Here is a 20,842-nt window from a genome sequence, read left to right as displayed (position 1 = left end):
GAAGCTATAATCATTTACCATGTACCTGAGTCTGAGGTAATGAGCCCTTGCAAAGATATCACATCTGACACAGCAGCTGCAGTAGTCTACTTTCATTCTTGAGAAACTATCTCATTTCTACAGGTGCCATGCAAGGAATTAAATAGAGATCTGACAGGGGCTACATTCCTTGCAACCTATAGAACTTTAAGTGTGACACTAATTCTGTCCCCATTCCCAGAAGTTTTTTTATTTTATTTAGGCCCTTGTCTGGTAGAGGAAAGTTGCTCTAATCAGTTTTCTGCTACTATAACAGAGCATCACAGATGGGGTAATTTATAATACACATAAATTTTTTTGGCTGGTGGCTCCAAGAGCCTCGTGCCAACACTGGGTGAGAGTCATCCCATGGGGAAGACATCACATGGCAAGGAAGCATATGTGTGAGTACAGGTATGAGAGAGGGAGAGAGAGAGAGAGAGAGAGAAAATCAGGCCAAACTCATCATTTGTCAGGAGCCCATTCCCATGACAATGGCCTTGAATCATTCATGAGAGCTTGGCCCCTGACCTAATCACCTCTTATAGACACTGCCCCCAATTCCATTATATTGGAAATTAAATTTTAACATGAGTTTTGGCAGGAACATTTAAACCGTCGCAGAGGTGTGGTTTCAGATGCTTCCACTTAGCCACCTGCACTATTATATGCCCTAACCTGGAGGTCAAGGAGTCCATGTGAGGTTAAACCAACTACCGAATATGTCTATTCCAATTATACATCTGAGGACCAAGAAAATATTCCTGCATGACTCTCCAGATCTAGTGGACCCATTGAGAGTCAGACCTTAGCCAGCATTAATTACCTGATCCCCATAACACCCTCGAGGGGTCATGGTAACTTTTCAGTTCTCACGTATCAGTGTCTCCCCAGACCCTATTCATGTCATTCTTGAAAATGTTTGGGAATTCCCCTTAACACAGTGTATAGTTATCTGAATATATGGCTATACATCCATTGTGGAGAGGATGGAGAGAGTTACTAACATGTACACTTACCATTGGTCTTTCAGGGCTTACTTTGTGAAAAATGACCTCCTCTTCAAACAATAGACTCTGGACTGAGAACTGGCTTAGTTCTGAAAGCAGCAAGGGGTTTAATGTGTTATTGGTGTACTAAGTTGAGTAGTGCTTGCTCCACAGATAATGCCCATCTAAAACCTCAGAATGTATCCTTAGAAAATAGTCTTTGAAGAAGTTTTTACTTAAGATGAGGTCATAATTAATTAGGGTGGGCCTAAATCCAATGACTGATATCTTTTTAAGAAGATAAGACTATGTAAATACACACAGAGAAGAAGTCACCTGAAGATGGAGGCAGAGATGAATGTGTCTACAAGCCAAGGAATGCCAAGGATTGCCTGTAAAAGTGGAAGCCAGGAGAGAGGCCTGGAACAGATTCTCTCTCAGAACCTTAGTTTTTTTGAACTTCTGGCCTCTGAAACTAGGAGAGAATAAATTTCTGTCGTTTTAAGCCACTCAGTTGGTGGGAAATTGTGGCAGCTCTTGGAAAGTAATATAATTGATGACTGCCTTTAATTCTTTAATAGCCTGCCTTTTATTCTTCTCGTGGAGCAAGCTGAGAACCACCTTTGCTATCTGACGATATATTTTTACACTAATAAAGCTGTGCTGTATTATCTATGGGTTAGCACACTGTAGCTGCTACTCTAACCTTACTGGTCATTACAATAATTGAAAACACCTGGCTCTTGGCAGTCATGCATTGCCACATAGTCCCTGTTTTCTCAAGATAATACTGTCCCATTGGTATCAAAGAGCCAAGCACTACAACAAAATTTTACCATCAGTCCTGGTTCACAGATGAGAGGCACCAGAAAACATTTCAATGATGCTGGTGGCCCTATCACCAGGGTATTGTCTATGGGCTTGGTGAGTGTTCTAAACTGCACAACTTCCCCTTGAATTAGATTCACCACTTGGTAGGTACTCAGCTTTACTTAGTTCATTTGCTCCAACATGACCCCTTCCTTGAGTCAATTCCCTCCCGCACTGTCTGCTTTGTCAATTCCATCAGGTCAACCACACTTAACATGGGCCATAATTTTCTTTATGTTTCTGGGAGCAATTCCTGTAGCAAAACAAACAAACACAAAAATGAAAAAAAAAAAAACCCCACAAAAACAGCAAAAACACACCTGCATTACTGAGTATAGCCTTTTTTAGATATAGATTTCGCTGAAGGTAGATCCTGGACAAGTGCTCAGTTTTTTAATCCTCTCAGTGCAGATGAGACTTTCCTTGTATGCTACTAAGGCGACCTTCTGTTTTTTACATGTGGCTTTGGATTTTCTATATTTTCAGCCTTTATTTATAGTTTCCTAGATCTTCAATAGAAATTAGCAAAATCAACCAAATACCATCATTTTTATAGTTCTGATTTCTCCATCAGCTTGTTCATTCCCTTTTATATACCATTCCAGTTCAACACCAGTGAGATTTTTAACAATTAGATAGTTACCTGGAAGAAGAGTTACCTATGTTCTCTTACATTGCCAGTTGTGTAATAAGGGATCCAACTCCAACACCCATATTATTGTTTAATCTCAGGCTGCACCTGTTACCAACCCTCATAATTCAGAGTCTCTGGGAAACAGACCTGAAAGAGACAGAATGTAGCATGCAGGACATTTATTAGGAAATACTCTAATTTATCAGGGACCAGTAGTTCTGGAGAAGGGAGAAGTGGAGCTGTGATATGAGATCTGTCAGAGCCCAGACCAACCCTACATGGAACTCTGGAGCTAAAATGACCCTTAAGGTTATCATACTTTGGGCCACAATGACTGTGCCTTCATCAATATGATACAGTGCAGAAAGGTTGTAACCTTTGAGTAAGAAGTCTCTCTTGTGCTGAGGCAATTCCTAACAAGGCTAAGCTGGTATTCTGAAATTACCAAACTGTCTTTTAAGAGCTACTACCAGTGCTTTGAATAACACTGGCATATATTTTAACTTATTTCCCTGACCAGATTATAATTTCTATGAGAGCAGGATGCGTATATGATTATGCTTTGTAATGTATCTCTCACACCTATTAATGCATATGACACACAGTAGATGTCTTATAGGTTTTGAATGAAATAATAAACGAACAGAAAGTTACGCTATTGGGGGTGTGATATGATTTGAATCTGTGTCCCCGCCCAAATCTCTTGTTGAATTTTATCCCCAATGTTGGAGGTGGGGCCTGGTGGGAGGTGACTGGATCATGATTTAGCAGCATCCCCTTGGTACTGTTCTCACGTCTGGTTGTTTTGAAGTGTGTGGCACCTCCCTGCCCCCCTTGTTTCTTCTCTAGCCATGTAAAATGTGCCTGGTTCCCATGATTTGCCTTCCACCATGATTGTAAGTTTTCTGAGGCCTTCCCAGAAGCAGAAGCCACTATGCTTCCTTTACAGCCTGCAGAACCAGGAGCCAATTAAACCTTTCTTTATAAAAGCCCAGTCTCAGGTATTTCCTTACAGCAGTGCAAGAACAGACAAATACAGGGTAATGTAAGGAAGGGGAAGATTTTCAGGAGGAAGTCTTGCTTGAAGTAAGTTGCTTGAGATATGTATCGAGATGACAAAGAGACTATCCTGGTAAGAAACTAATAGATTCTATTAAAGGAAAAATAGGTAGTTAACTTCATTTATTCATTTAATTTGGGAAGACTTTGAGGTTTAGGGAAACTAAACATTTTTTCCCCAGGTCACACAGTGAATACAGGGCAACATAAGGATTGTCAGAGCTGTCAGACAAAAGATTCTTACCTCTTAACTAAATGGGACAGTAGAGAGATCACAGAGATGGTAATCAGGAAACCTGGTTGCTCTGCCTAATTTTCTCCCTACTTATCTACAACCTCAGACAAGCTAGTTATTAACTCTTGCCTCCATTTATTCATCTATCCTACTTTCTAGCCAGGATTGAATGAGTCCCAAGAGTCACAGAAAAAGTTAAGACTGTATTACACATGTTGATATCACTTTTATCAATGTTAGTCTCAGTGCTGAAATCATTCCCTAATCATACATAACTGGGCTCTGAAGCATCTTGAAGATACTATGACTTCACAAGACCTGCTTACTTCTAACTGGAGAGCAAAGAGCAGCACATCTGTTTTAATACTAAAATTTAAAATGGATTAAAAATCAGCTTTCTAGACTCACAGGATAACTAGCATTCTTCTCCAGTTAGAGACAGCCCTGCCCCTATCATGGACCATGGAGGTGCATGTCTTGGGTCGAGGTCACCAGTGGGCCTTCCTCAACTCTTAATTTGAATTCTGTTTCAAAACGAATTAGCATCCTTTCTCTTGAGCTGGGATATTTTACTCCTGGTACAGCCTAATGCAGTTAAACTTCAAATAGAAGGGTCAGAGTATACTCTCTTTTCCTTCCAGGAGACCTCTTGTTCTATATGTGAATTATCCACTTATCCCCCAGGAAAAGACTATTATTCCAAGCAATGTAAAGAACCACATTTCTTCATAAGGCATAAACTCTTTTGTCACATCATTTACTCAACAAGTGACTGCCTCCTAGTTACCCCAGGTATTTTTTTTCCAGAATATATAGAAGGCATTCTTAAGAGACTTTCTCTTTCACCTGCTCAGAGAAGGGGCTGACAAATTTAAATGTGAGTCATTTAGGTACTACAATAATAAAAATATTTTATTTCTGATTTGAATTGTACTTTTTGCCCATATCTATTTATTTTTCAGGGGGCAGGGGGTTATGACAATTCAATTTTTCTGTGGGGGAAGATTTGTGTCATTTAGAGTTCTGTGCAGGAAAATGAAACAATCAATAATATTTTAAGCAGAAGTATGTTTAATAGTAGAAAATAAATGCTTATAAAATCACTGGAAGCACTAGAGGAGTTGGAGTCAGGAGGATTCCAGTAATACAACCTTGTCCAAGCTGATACACTCTCACTCTGATCCAGGGATCAGAATGCCATATAATCACAAATCCCCTCAACTCAAACAAAGCTAGTGGCTAAACAATGAATGCTTAATAAAACTACCACCACAGCTGGCTTTTGCCATTCAGGATTTTATGTCTTTTCTTTAAGAATAGAAATAAAATAATCCAAAAAGTGATATTCCACTTCATATTCCTCCTAAGAGTCTCACTCTAGTATATATAAGTGGCAGAAGCTAACTTACATTTGGAAAGCCAGCTGAAGGAGAGTCTAGAAATGTAACTGTTGGCATTTCTGTCTCTTCTTAACACAAAAGTTCACCAATTAAGGGTATGGAATGAAGGCTAACTTTTCCTAAATTTATTTCCCTCATCCTTTAGAACTCTTCTTTTGCTAATTCAACATCTACACATACATTCATTCACCTACATTTAAAAAAAAATTGGAAATAAAATAACAAAATGAAATATTCCTATACCTTATGTAAGCCCTCCCCAAAAGAATAATATACTTTTAACTTATAAAACCTATCCTCAAAGGAAGAAACCCAATAAGTCACCTTATTAATTTTGGAGTTACATTTATTCTTCTTTTTAAGTCACAATCTCATCTGAATTTGCTGTAATCTAAGGAATAAATTATGAATATAATCACTATTGACATGCCTTTTATAAAATATAAGGGAGAATGAAAAGAAAAAATGAATGCATGCATCACAGAGCTGGAACTAATATATGGATAGCCATGATATCTTTTTCTTTAACTAGACACAGGACTATGGTTAGCAGTAATGGGTTTCTTTCTCCACCATTTTTTTTAAATTTATTTTTTATTTTATTTTTGTTTATTTATTTTTATTTTTTGAGACGGAGTCTCACCGTCACCAGGCTGGAGTTCAGTGGCGCAATCTCAGCTCATTGCAACCTCCGTCTCCTGGGTTCAAGTGATTCTCCTGCCTCAGCCTCCTGAGTAGCTGGGACTACAGGCCTGCACCACCACGCCCAGCTAATTTTTTTTTTTTTTGTATTTTAGTAGAGATGGGTTTTACCATGTTGGCCAGGATGGTCTCGATCTGCTGACCTCGTGATCTGCCCACCTCTGCCTCCCAAAGCGCTGGGATTACAGGCATGAGCCACCACACCCAGCCTTCTACACCATTTATTACATTTTTATTTTGCTCTTAGCCGGTACTTGAATTGTCTAATAAGCTATACTGGATGGGGTTACCCAAACTTTCATTTCTACTTGCTCTAAAGCATTGTAAACTTTCCCACATTGGTGTATCAGTCTGGTAGGGCTGCCTTAGAAAAATTCCACAGACAGAATTAATTTTTTTCACAGTTTTTAAAACTAGATGTCCAAGATCAAGCTCCATCAGGACGGTTTCTAAGGAGGCCTCTTTTCCTGGCTTGTAGTCATCTTGCTGTGTCCTAACATGGTCGTTTCTCTGTTCACATTTAGAAAAAGAGACAGAGAGATCTCTGGTTTCTCCTCTTCTTATAAGGAAACAAGTTCTACAGGATTAGACCTTATGACCTCATTTAACCCTAGTTCCCTTCTTAATGGCCCCCTCTCGAAACAGAGTCACATAGGGGATCAGGGTTTCAACAAATTTAAGGCACACAACTCTGTCCATAGCAATAGGACTTCCTGTTGGTCTACTTTACTCCTCCATGTTTCCATTTTGTAGCAGTAATCCCACTTGCCTTGATAATAAAGGTCAGTAACTATAAAGTAGCTATAACTTGGAGTGTTACCTCACTGGCATAAAATATGCAAAATAGTAAAGTGACATTTTAACTTCCACCTCAATTGACCCATTATTAATCTCCTGATGCAAAGCATTTATTCCTTGGATACTAGGAATGCAAACTAAAAAAATCCAAAGCCATCAGGAACGAAAGACAATAATATTTATGAGAATGTAATTGGCTGTAATAGAGAGATGTGGCACTTACACTTTCAAACTTTGGTTACCAGCCAAATGGAGCCACGAAAACACAGAACTCTGAATTGTATACTTAGCTCTGGGTATATTCTGCATTCTGTGAAACAAGACCCAAAGACTGCAAGGTAGCATCCTCCAACAGGAGTCATAATTGTATCTTCAGTACTTTATTCCATTGTGCTGTACTTTATTCCATAATTGTATCTTCATTACTTTATTCTATTGTACTGTAATTGTATCTTCTGTACTTTATTCCATTGTAATAATTATTCTAATTATTTCAGATTGATGGGTTATAAGGAAACACGGCCTCAGTTTGCCACTGCCTCAGTTCTTTTACTGTAACACAAAATCCATGCTCAGAAACAATGTTGTGTGGGACACTGTAGGGGTGCATATGGACTTTTATTAGTTCTCAGATTGTTTTTCTGGCAAAAGCATATCAGCACGATGGGCAAACCTACATGCAGAATAAGTGACTGTTTTAATGAGGACAAGTTGCTCGTCCTGACATAATGAAAGTGGTTTAATGTAAGCAAACTAGCACTAGATCATTTACTAATATTCCTAAAAGATAGTGCTATGGTGGGGTTCACCTCCAGTTCTGTTATGTAGGACTGTGCTTAGCAGTAAGACAGACTACATAAGCTTTGGATTGAAAAGTCCAAATTTTTGCACCATGTCCAACTTTCATCCCTGTCATAGCAACTACTTATTTTATAGATATGTTGACAAGCAGCAGGGTGACTGAAGGAGGAATGACATCCAGAGAATGGATCATTTCTATTCACCGTATGAGGTCTCTATAGCCGGCGCTATTTTGTAAGAATTTCTGTGTAACAAATATTCTGAGATTCTGGTCTATGTTGAAAAGTCTTTCCTCACATGGCTTATCAATGCTTCCTGTCATCTTGCTTCTAACTCTATCCTTTCAAAATTTTTGGCCATTTAGTCAAACTGTTAATTATGGCCAGCAGATGAATGTTCTTCCATGTCTCTGAAGGTTTTATTTTCAGATAAAGTGAACTACAAGACATTTTGACATTGTGAAGATTTTTCTTTCATACAGAATCTTTCCTATGTGGGGCTGTAACGTTGGTCATCCTATTTCCTCTGGTACTTGTATATTGCTTGAAACCACTTATAAATCAGGTTTCCTGAGGAGTTCCCCATGAAGTTATTGTGTAGGCTTATGGGGCTTATAGAGACAAGTGAGTGTGTCAGGGGAAGATACATTGAATGTGTGAGCCACGTGACTACGTAACTTACTCCTTCAGGGATATCTCACACTACGGGTCATAGGTACCACTTCTGCTTCATCATGCAGTGCTTCCGTGAAAAACAATTTTATGGCTTTGTGTCTCAATGGTCAGCAAGTCAATGTGGTCATAATCACTTAGTGTCTCAACCTCCCAGGGTCTAGTAAGAAAGAAGAAAATGTAAGAAAAATGTTTCTTGATGAAAAAACATACTTATTTGCCTAAGAGTGTTACAGACTGAATGTCTGTCCCCATAAAATTCATAGGTTGAAATCCTAATCCCCAATGTGAATATGCTTTTCACTTATAAAACCTATCCTTAAAGGAAGAACCCCAATAAGTCACCTTATTAATCTTGGAGTTACATTTATTCTTCTCTTTAAGTCACAATCTCATCTGAATTTGCTGTAATCTAAGGAATCAATTATGAAGATAATCACTATTGACATGCCCCTGGAGATGGGGCCTTTGTCAGGGAAGAAGGTGGTGAGGGCTCTGCCTTCATAATGGGATTAGTGCCTTTATAATAAGAAACATAAGAGAGTTTGCTACTCCTTTCTTTTTGTGCTATATGCAGATATAGAAAAACAATATCCCTCTGCAAATCAGGAAGAGAGCCCTCACTAGAAATCAAATTAGTTGGCACTTTAACCTTGGACTTCTCAGCCTTCAGAGTTCTGTGAAATAACTGTTTGTTGTTTAAGCCACCCTGTCTATGGTATTAATATGTTTCTTAAAGCAATTCGAACTGACTGAGACAGAGGATATGGCTTTGCTCTAAATCACTAGGGACCAATGTTCTGATTACTTCAAGGAGTTTAACACATTTGCAGCACAAATTCTATTTCTATTGCATCTGTTAGGAAATAAGGTCAAAATATCAGAGCTGCAAGACAAAAATGCCAGATAAATTCTCTCTTTTTGAGCCCAACAAAAATACCAGCAGATGTATTTTTCACTTGGTAGTGGGTTTGAAGAAAATAATCATATGCAGGATATGTTGCCACTAAAATCCAACAAGTTTTTGCTTCTGAAGCGTGGCTTTGCACTTTCTGGAGTGGAACATGTTGAGATCTTACTTCTCCCTTAGTGACAGAATGGGAAAAGGGCATCATTTTGATGTTCAATTTGAAAGAGAAATCATACAGACCACTTGAACCCCCCAAATTTCACCACCTTTGCATGATCTGAAATTTTGTAAGATGTATCTCCCACCCTCTAGAATATACCTGTCTTAACAAGAATCTGAAATCTATTTTGTTTCCTGTCTGTAACATCCTATTGCTGTTTGCAAAATTTATCACCATGCTAGAATCTATGAAGTAGTCTAATAAGAGGTAGGACTCCAACAGAAGAAATTATTTCAGGAGTTGATATAGCTTAGAAATAAGGCACCAAAACTGTCCTGCTGTCTTGCTTTCCTTGCAAAGTGAAAGCTGTTTAAACCATTGTTATTGTTCTCTCTCTTTCTCTCTCTCTTCCCTCCAAAATAATTGCTGCATATAACAATCTAGGATTTGTATTAATTTGATCTAGCATCTGAAAACCTTATTGCATTTGAAGTCACAATTTTACATAATTTTATTAAGATTGTTTGATGCTCTATCATCTGTTAGGCCCTAAATGATTTTTCTAGAGCACAATCAGTTGTGTAAACAAGAAGGAATGTGATAGAAGTTGCCACCCCTGGATTTTTCAATAGTTTTATGGTTTTCCCTCCACAGTTCTTTCAGGAGTCCACTGTTGTTTATGGTATTTTGGTAAGAGTTTCATTCACAGACATTTACTCTTGGATATTGATATAATATAAAATCCCGCTCCAACATTAAGAGAACAAATATAGGATTCTTTCAGTTGCCACATACGTCTCATGTTAATATGTATTCAAAAACTGGGGAAATATCCACAGGGTGTATTCTTTTTACAACCTCCAGGATACAGAATTAGTTCAGAACAAAACTTAATGCTTAACCCATAATGTCATATTCTCACCATTGAAACACAGTCATGTTTGGGTCCCTCTGATTAATATTAGCTCTAAGATGATGTCCAGTAATCTCTGAAATCTCATTTTATTATTCCTCAGCACCTAGTTACCCTTCTACATTGCTTCAGATCCATTTACTGAAATCCAGGAGGAATATGTGTAGTAATTTTACATGTGTAGCATCTATGGACCTCCATAATTTGCCTGTATACTCTTCTTTATTGATGTGTCCTGGGTTGTAAATTTTCTAGTTTAACTGGGTACAGAAGTAACTCTCTAGCTCTCTGTAAAATAGACTGACAGTAAGTTTCTCTTCTTCAGACCTAGAGTGGTTTTTAAAAAACTGTATTTTCTTTATTTCTATTTTACAAGTATTATTGCTTTTGAGGATGCTCATCAAATTGTCCAAGCCTCTGTGGATCAGAACATGAGGGTTAGAGCACTAGTCCAAATCATATTCGGTAGTTCAACACAAACATGTGTCTTTTACCACTTTGGAGTTTACTAGAACCATCCATGTAGTAATAGAGTTGGAGACGTCAGTTTGAACTCATGTTTAGCTTAATATAGATACAGATGGTTACAGATGGAAATATTTATAAATAACGATATATGCAAGAGTTCACATACACACATATAAATCTTTTATCTTTTAGCAAATATGATCTAGAAGCATCAACACCCCAGTGGCAGTAAGCACACCTACTGCTCAGATATGGTTTCTAAACCCATTCTCTGATAAGAGGATCCTAAAGGACTCCACAGAGAAATAACTGGTTATAGAATTTGGCAGAAAATGTGCAAATAAGCCTGGAGCATGTGTAATATCAGAAAATAAGGAAGTGACCAGAAGTAAAAATTGCAAAATACAACCAAAAATACGCATTAATGGGGTACGTGCAAGGGCACAAGGGCCAAAAGAAAGAGCTTTGAAAGGCCAAAGTTGGACAATTTGAGCAACAAAATTAATGAGTAGTTTTGGGATTATAACCCAAAGTATAGAACAAAATATATAAACTCATATTGATATAAAGAAATTAATAAATAATTTAAAAAGAGAAAAGAGAAAAATCTCCCATGTAAAAGCATTTCAAAAAATTTATGTAGATATAAAACACCCTTAATGAGGTGGAACATGACTCTTCACTCCTTATGTATTACATATGCATAGGGACTTTCTTCCAAAGGGTACATACAGTTTGGAAGGAATGGAGTATGGTCCACGGAGAAACCTAACAAGCACTATCTCAGCCAAATGACCAAGGCCAACGTTGGCAGTGATAAGTCTGTTGATTATATGTACTCTTGATACGATGCAATGAAAATGGGACTTTAAGTCTTTGATCTTCCTTCTCAAAGCACCTAACCAGGCAGAGGACCCCGCTCAGCCATAGACCACAATAGATCATCAGAAAGATTTCTAAGGTTTTTTAATCAAGTCCTTGTCTCCTGGACTGCACCTTTGGATCCAGCCAGGGCCTGGGGGAACTCATCAAACTGAAAGAAAGAGCAGAAGCCTAGCTGGCAAAAGCCTGGATCATAGAGCTCCAGGACTTTGAGCAAACACAGGTGGTGGTCAGGCAGTGGTTACAGCAGGCCTTGGGTGAGACCCAGTGCTATGTTGGCTTCAGGTTTGACCCAGCACAGTCCCAGTGTTGGTGGCCACAGGGGTGCTTGTTTCAACCCATCCCCATCTCTAGGCAGCTCAGGACAGCTTTATTTGGAAGAAGATCAGACAAGAGAAAGATATAAAGGGCATCCAAATTGGAAAGGAAAAAGTCAAATTATTCTTGTAAAGTTGCAGGATACACAATCAACTTACAAAAATCAGAAGCATTTCTATATGGCAACAGCAAACAATCTGAAAATAAAAAAGATCCACCTGCCTCGGCCTCCTAAAGAGCTGGGATTGCAGGCGTGAGCCACTGCGTCCTGTCAGAACTAAGATAATCTAAAAGAAGAATGGACTTTAGTTAATAATAAGGCATTGATATTGATCAATATATTGTAACACTTGTACCATACAAATTAAAGATGTTAATGATAGAAATAATTGGGTGTATGTGGGGAGGCATATGGAAACTCTCCTTGCAATCTTTTCATAAATCTCAAATTATTTGGGAAAATAAAATGTGTTTAAATAGAAATAAAAATTTGTGGAAGAGTTTGGACATACTGAAGTCAGGTAACAAGCATTTGGACTAGCTGTAGTAATATCACACGTATCAGGAAGCCTGCACAGCACCGAGCATACTGCCTGCTTTTTGACAGCTAATGAGTAGACAATGAAACACTGTGTTCAATGCTCTTGCCATTTATGTGCCCCTGCTTTGGATTCTCAGAAGGAGAAAAACGTTTTTTAAAGCAGCAGGGAGATCACCTCTGTGTGACTTCCTTCTTTCAAGCTTCCTTCAAATATATATAATTGGCAACATATTATTTGCTTCCAAAAACCTACTAAGAGAGTTTGTAAAATATAGAATTTAGGTTTACAACCTCTGCAGGAGGAAATACATTTAAAAGAAGGAAAAAATGGGTGCTGTGCATTAATCATCCAAACCCAACACACTTCCCCTATTTGCCATCGATAATGATTTGGGTGATGTTTATTGATTTTCCTTCTGTCTCTAGGGATATGGGTACAGGATTTGCCTAATTAAGATATTCTATTTTTCTAAATATAATAATGAATGCATTAATCTGAAAGCCAATCTTGGGATTTAAGGGGAACTATTGGAGCATGAAGCCAAATCCAAAAAAAATCATAGCTATGAGACAAAAAGAGAACAATGTGTTTAGATTTTGTTCCATTTTGCCTAAAGTTATCCCTTGGTTGGCCTTCTCATTCTAAGTAAACGTGTTCGTTCCCTTTTTGTTTAAATCTGTTTGATTCACAATTTTATTAATTCACATTAAAAGATTACTAATAAGGATGTGTTATTTAAAATTTTGTTCCTAATACAAGAAGCCGAAATGTGGAGTTGACTGAGGTAAAGTTTGAGTATGGGGCAGAGTGAGTCTCTCCATCCTTAACTGGGAAGGTTACAATACTTCTTGTGTGGTAGCAAACTAGCAGCTTAACTTTTACGTCTTGAAATTAGATTATATATTTAAATAGCTGGCTCATTAGGAGACTTGGTAGAAATATCTCAACATATGCAAGTAAGTTTGTTATTTTTTGCAGTCTACAGTAATGTCTTGTAAGAAAGAATGTTTTGAAAACTATTCCATTTGAACGTTCAATGAAAGAAAATACGGGCTTTATGAAGGAGCTATTTCCGCATAAAACCCATAGCGAAAGAGTGCTGTGTTCATCTGGAAGATTTGAAAGAATCAGGATTTAGGGGGAAAGTGGTACAAGGTTAGGATTAGAGAACTCTTTCTGCTGTGTTCATTAAAGAACGATTATTTGCATGCCTCCAAAAATGAGTGAAAGATTACATGTGTCTTCACCTCTCCAGTGAATGCTTTGAATTGACCCCGAGTGAGACTCCAAAATGAAAGCCATTGAACTGAGAGTTAGGGAAATGATCAGGTCACTGATGTGTTGCTTAAAGGACAGAACTTCCCCACCCCTCTTCCCGGTTGTCGTCTCTCTGGCATTGGTCAGTAGCCCATACAATTGCAAAACTATTCGTACAAAGAATTCCTAAAACTTTTTAAAGAGAGTTTTATTGTTGAATAAACCTTAGGCTTAGAAAACAGAGACTTTTATTTTCTCAGTCACAAATGAAAATCTTCAGGCATCCACACTAATACTAAAATGAAGTTATCTTCTATAGCAGTATATTCTCCAGCAGAAGAAGGCTCACTAATGTCTGTCTGGACAAACCATAGAGAACAATGGACACAGAAAAGGCCTCCAAGAAAGAAGAATTAAGAAATGCTACTTAGGTGGTCTCAAAATAAATCACTCCACCTGCAGAACTCAGAGTCTTTGCTCATTCTTCCTTTCACAAAAGATGTCACTGATGTTTATTAAAAAATGACCATTCTAGGCTGTTTCTACTTATTTACCTTTTTCAAATGTACTTTATTACCATATTTATCCTGAATCCAAATGTGCTTGGGTTGTGATTTAGCTATGGATTTCTGAGTCTTAAGGAGCTTCCGCTGAGCTAGACATCAACTTAGGAAATTCATTTAGAGATTCTTGGCTTGGACCAGGACTGAGAAACGAGATGAGATTTTGCATTAAGGACATGATCGCTTTCAGTTTTTTGAATGGATGAATGATATTAGTTATTGACATTTTACAAATTGAATTACAAGATGAAAAGTGTAGGCCTACCTGTTGATAAGCTGGACTGTAATGCTTACTCAACATCCAGAGAAATCATTATATAACTGCAGTAGCTAATTATTTTCTATAATTAAACATAATTGTCAGGATAAGTCAGTATATGACCAGTGGTGTACCTGAAATAGAATATGCTTATATATTTTCATAACAAAATTTTCACCCAGTTATTAGGGCTTCTACAGATTCTATAAAACTTAATCTGAAATGCTTGCATTTAACAATCATGAAAATTACTGAAATATGGAGAAATAAAGTCCAATTTTATTTTGGACTAGATATGTTCTTCTAAAGCAATTAGAATATAAATATAATTTGCAAGCAAATAGATAAAATGTCAAAACCTTCAAATACGTAATAGTTCTTTAACTTAGAAACAATTAAAAGTATACAACTACGTTAGAAAAAAATGTGGAAGGGTGAGATTCTTTTCAGGTATTTGATAAATGCTGAAAAAAATTAGCTACAGTTCAATAGCAATCATAATAATTATTAAATAGTCTAACTAGGATGCATGAATCAGATTTCATTTTATTTTTGATGTAATGTAACTATCATAAGCTAACTCCTTGACGGTGAGGTTGAGGAAAAAGGGGAACCCTTATACACTGCTTCTGGGAATGTAAATTAGTTCAGTCACTGTGGAAGGCAATCTGGAGATGTCTCAAGTATCTTGAAATAGAACTACCACTTGACCCAGCAATTCCATTACTAGCTATCTACCCGATAGAATATAAATTGTTCTACCCTGAAGACACACGCACAGGTATGTTCATCACAGCATTGTTCACGGTAGCAAAGACATGGAATCAACCTAGATGCTCATCAATGGTGGACTAGATAAAGAAAATATGGCACGTATACACCATGGAATATTATGCAGCCATAATGATGAACAAAATCATATCCTTTGCAGCAACATGCATCTAGCTGGAGGTTATTATCCTAAGCCAATTAATGTAGGAACAGAAAACCAAACACCTCATGTCCTCACTTATACATGGGAACTAAACATTTAGTACACAAGGACAAAAAGAAGAGAACAATAGACATCACATCCTACCTGAGGGTGGATGATGGGAGGAGGGTAAGGATTGAAAAACTACCTTTCTGATATTATGCTTACTACCTGGGTGACAAAATAATCTGTACACCAAACTGCTGCAACATGCAATTTACCCTTGTAACAAATCTGCACATGCATCCCTTGAACCTACAATAACAGTCAGAGAAAAAATAACTATTTGATAGAGAAAAATATAAATAACATACAAAGAGAAACTTTCATCACAATAATATTTTTTGCATTGATTTCATCCGATCTCTTACTGGTCTAGTTAAAGCACCTAAAACATATTTAGATTCATGGTAAATCTGTTCTACTGAATAATATAATATAAATATACTATACATATTCATATATAAATATATAATATAAATATATATATTCATACATAAATATATGAATAATATAAAGCACTCACTCCAAAAAAATCATAAACAAGTTTTAAATGTGTACAGAAATGTAAATACTATTTAATTGTTAAAATATTGTTTTCATTCTGTTCACAAAATTATTTCATTCATTTCTTAAAATTCATAGTATTTTCCTTTGTGGCTTTGCACCTGAAGCCAAAGACATTATTTTAGGGACAAGCTATAATAATTCTTCCCTTTATTATATCTAGAAAAGGGGATTTCTGAAGCCTCCATGTAACACCTAAAGTGCTGATTATGGCAGCAAGATTCCACAGATGAGGAAATACGTGACCTACCTGAGGTAACTTCTGCAATTAGGAAATCTGCTGAGATCAATTAAGGCCTGATTATAAATGGATGAGAGATACTTTCATCTCTCTATATTTTTGCTGTCCAGAATTGAACTTCAGAGAGATTGCCTTAGATAGGAAGCAATGACCTGCAAAAATGTACTTGAGGCTAAAACTGTCTTGACTGTTCATGATAATCTCCTAAGCAATAAGCTCTTTGATTTAGCCCCCCACTGAGGATCATACTGGCTCATATAAGAAAATGGTTCAATAAATTAAAAATTAACTAATACCTTCGCTTAAAAACAGGAAGAATACAGTAGGCACATATAAAGAATGCATAATGATGCTTTAACTTTGCTAATGTACAAGAAGAAGACTGCACAATTCTAAGTTTATATGATGATTTATCATACCTACCAAATAAAACCTTCCTCTTTTTTTTCTCTTTACTTAAGAAAATACACTTCACTAAACTCAGAATACCTGCTAACATTTTAAAATCTTATGTTAGTGTATCTTCAGGCTGGAAGATAGCTCTGTGATGGCTGATCAGAGTGTTGTACCCATAAGTGAATTATTTGTATATGAGAGATACCTTAAGTCCTGGAAAAAATTTAATTTATGATGAGGGAACATTTCCTTCCACATAGCTTATTCTATTGTTTGTTTGTTTTCTTTTCACTCTCAGTTAAATTTAGAGTATTATAATCTCATAATGTTAGTCAATTTTAGGTCATTTTATTTTGTTTTTCTTGACTATCAAATAAAGAAGCTCAACTAAGACCTTGAATATTTTTCCTTAAAAAGGAACAGTTTGGTTCTTGTATCTTTCAGAATTCTAAGATATCTTCACAGGTATATTTTCTAGGTCCATATGAAAAAAATCTTAGTCCATAATATTTACAATGTTTGCTTTAAGGAAACTATTTATTTTCTACAATTCTGAAACATATAGGTGTTATCTTTTCTACACACAGTGAATAACTGACAGAATTTCCATGACTTCAGAAGCATGTGGGTAGAAAATGTCCTTTTGCCCCATGGCAAAGAAGGAAGATACTTTCCAGAAGCTGAGCTTTGTAAACTCACTTCATTCTGAGTATATTCCTATTGATAGGAAGGAGCAGCTCTCTCTGTCTTTGAAGTGTTACCATGGTAATTTGATGAACATGTTATTTTCACCTATTACATCAGAATATGTCAATGGATCAGTCATGCAATGTTTTGCAGTGCAACGATCCATAATATAAAAATCCACTCACTTTAAAATCTTACCTTGACTGACTCAAATTCTACTCTGCTATATAAATATGCAACTTCCAATATGTCTAAATAATAATTATATTTTTGTAAAAAACATAGGCCCAGATTTTTTTGTAGCAAGTATATATACTAGGTATTTCAGCTTCTCATCCAAATAAAATCATCTAGCTAGCATGGGGGGTAAACAGACATAGTGCAGTGTAGTCCTTCAACTGAATATGGGAAACTGACCCTGGAATATTAACCAAAACAGACTCTGATCACTTCTGGGAGTTAATAGAACAACCTTCTCCCTTACGATGGCTCAAATAGTTGATAAACATGTCAGAACATTATAAAACGTGCATTATCACATCGAAAATGCTACAAAATACTCATCCTGCCTCTACCTCCTCCATTCACAGAATTTTTTAGTATTAATAGCATTATTTTCTAAAAATACCAGTATTAATGTATAATGTTCCATCATAAAATAAATTTTTAAATGAATCTTGGTTTTTAAATATATGTTTTTGTACTTCTGATATTTATATATGATACTCATGTGTGTATGTGTGTGTGTGTGTGTGTGAAGTAGGGAAGTAACCAGAACACAATTGCTAGCTACATTTATTTTGTATTTATCTTTCCAATGTAAGGGATTTTTCAATAAAGCGTATATCTTTTCACTGATTTTTATGGTGATTTTCCCCAGTCTGGGTAGGGAGATATGTCTTGACCACATTTTTAATTATCAACTACTTTAATAATGATGAATAATTTATAAAATAACTGCTGTGCTCTCGCACAATTGAGTTATTAAATAATTTTCCTCATTAAGTCTCTTGCTTTGAATTTTAGTCTTTATACTTCATCTACATATCTATACTACACACACACACACATACACACACGCACACACCCCTCTTAAATCATCTGACCTTTTCAACATTTCTGATTAATCTGATATACCTTTTAAATATATATGATAATAAAGATAGGGTAATATTAATTCCATAAAAATAATAAAGTAAAATCAGGTTTTATAATGCAATTTACATTGGAGAAATTAGAAAACATGCTGATTTGAAGGCAAACTCAAAACAAAATTAAAGGTAAATTGAATATTTATTTTCCCTAATGATAATTCCAATAGCTGTCCTGTCATCTAACTAGTTATTTTGATCAAAGCCAGTGTTGACAGCTATATTTGGTATTTTGTTTCGATATATAATTAAAGTGAAGAATTATGCTCTATGAATATTGAATGTGATTAAAAAGAAGTTTCCTTATTTTTCTTAAGTATATATGTATATATACACATATAGTTTTTATAATAATTTTAAGTATCATAACCTTAAAAAACTTAAAAGTGCCACAATGCAGTAAAATTTCTCCCCCAAAAAACACATTCTTTTTATATCATTATAGAAAATGTGAGAAAAGTGAATACAAAAAAGAGGAACCTCTACGTAAACTAGCAGTAAGGCTTCACAAAAAAAAGTCATAGAAGATCAGAGATCACAGTTTTAGGCAGGCTAATTCAGTGCTACTACCATACGTCATATGATTTAACATATGTTTCACTATTATCTATTTCTCTAACTACCTGCATAAGAACAGACACAGGTGTCCCTTAACATGTGTGTATTCAACTGCTTGGAATAAGAGACTTGAGGAGCCCATATGTTAAAACAGATTTATTTTAGAGATTGATATACAACACAATGAGCTTTGAAAATAATGATGAAAAATCTGCCAATTAAAATATCTCTACTAAAGGTTTTTAGATTTTAATAGTAAAACCAAGTAATATTTAAATCAGCTCTTAAGCAAACAAAACACTAAAATGAGTGTGCTTTTTAGGTCAGTGATCATCAAGGACACATTTGAGAGAAGATGGAGTAGCTATGGCAGGCAAAAGACCAAACATGAATTTGACGTCAGTGGTTGTGGTCTTTAAAGATCCCTACTCCATCAGATTTAGAATCACTCTGTTTATCTCTCCATCTATCATCTTTCACATATATTTATATTAACAGGGATGTTGGAATTCTTAAATATTTTGGCAATTTATTGTTTGCAACAAGAAGGTTGAAGAACTAGTATCACCCTAGACAAGGAAATCCATTTATTGAGTACCTAGTATAAACCAGCCCTGTATTATATGTTTAGATGTAATACTTAATGTAATCTCATTAAGATTGTATTTACTAAGATGGCAGTAGTATACCATGTTTCAAACAGAAAGCAATTACAAAAGTTAATTCATGCAAGTTCATGTAGTTAATTAGTGCTAACTCAAGTCTACCTGGCTCCAAAATATTCTCATTTATTATACATGGTTTTTGATATATATAATACTCACATAGCACAATAGCACAGCACTCAATATTTCTTAAGTTTACTTTCAGTTTTGAGCATTGAACTCATATGTGATCTTGCAAAATATCTTGTCCAGTAAGTAGCATTGTTAAGGAGTAGTTCTAACAAGTAGCATTTATTGAGAATTTCCTGTCATCTAGACACTTTTCTCCTGCTTTTATATGCATTAGTTTATTCTGCCCCAAAGCTTTATGAAATAAATCGCTGAAGTTACATTTTGACTTAGGCAATATGCTGCCCTCAGAACTCAACTTCTGGATATTGCTGTGCTGCACAGGGCCTGCATTGGTGGTCTCACTCCATCAGAGGCCTGGCACAAGTGTCCACAAGTGTTCATTCACCAGAATGTGGGATTTTTGTTGAGGAGGTAGTGGTGGAGTTAGCGGCCCTCTGCCACCACTTGAGGATGACATGATAGCTGATCTCCCAAATTCGTATGCAAGTAGTGAGTAGGTGGTAGAACTAGAGGCAGAAATCTCCTTTAATGCAAGAACTAGGCCCCAGGGGAAGGTAGGAATCAATGAATTGGGGTGAAAATGAATTATTGGATCCAATGCAGCAGTCATAGATGTTATAACTAATCAAAAATAAATATTAGGCAAAAATTGAGTAACTCAATTTACTTGGAGAAAGAATTCCATCAAGATATAGGATTTTGATATACGTTACTGGTAAAAAAGAATTAGTGATATGGAAGACATGTCAGAAGAAGTTGCCCAGATAGAAATACAGAAACATAGAAGGAAGAATTAAAAAAAAAAAAAAAAAGGTTGCAGGCGCATACATACAAAACATATCTGGGATGATAATAGGGTCTGTGATTCCAGAAGAGAAAAGAAAAAATGGAGAAGAAGCCATATTTCAAGAGTTAATAATGGCTGAGAATTTTCAACACTGGTGAAAGACTTAATGCATGAAGTCAAAATGTGCTACAAATAACAAGCAGGATAATACTCCAACCCCTAAAAGGCACATCTGT

This window comes from Pan troglodytes, chromosome 3, assembly GCF_028858775.2.
Source record: "Pan troglodytes isolate AG18354 chromosome 3, NHGRI_mPanTro3-v2.0_pri, whole genome shotgun sequence".
NCBI lineage: Eukaryota > Metazoa > Chordata > Mammalia > Primates > Hominidae > Pan > Pan troglodytes.
The sequence above is the reverse complement of the archived record's forward strand: the minus strand, read 5'-3'. Positions refer to the sequence as shown.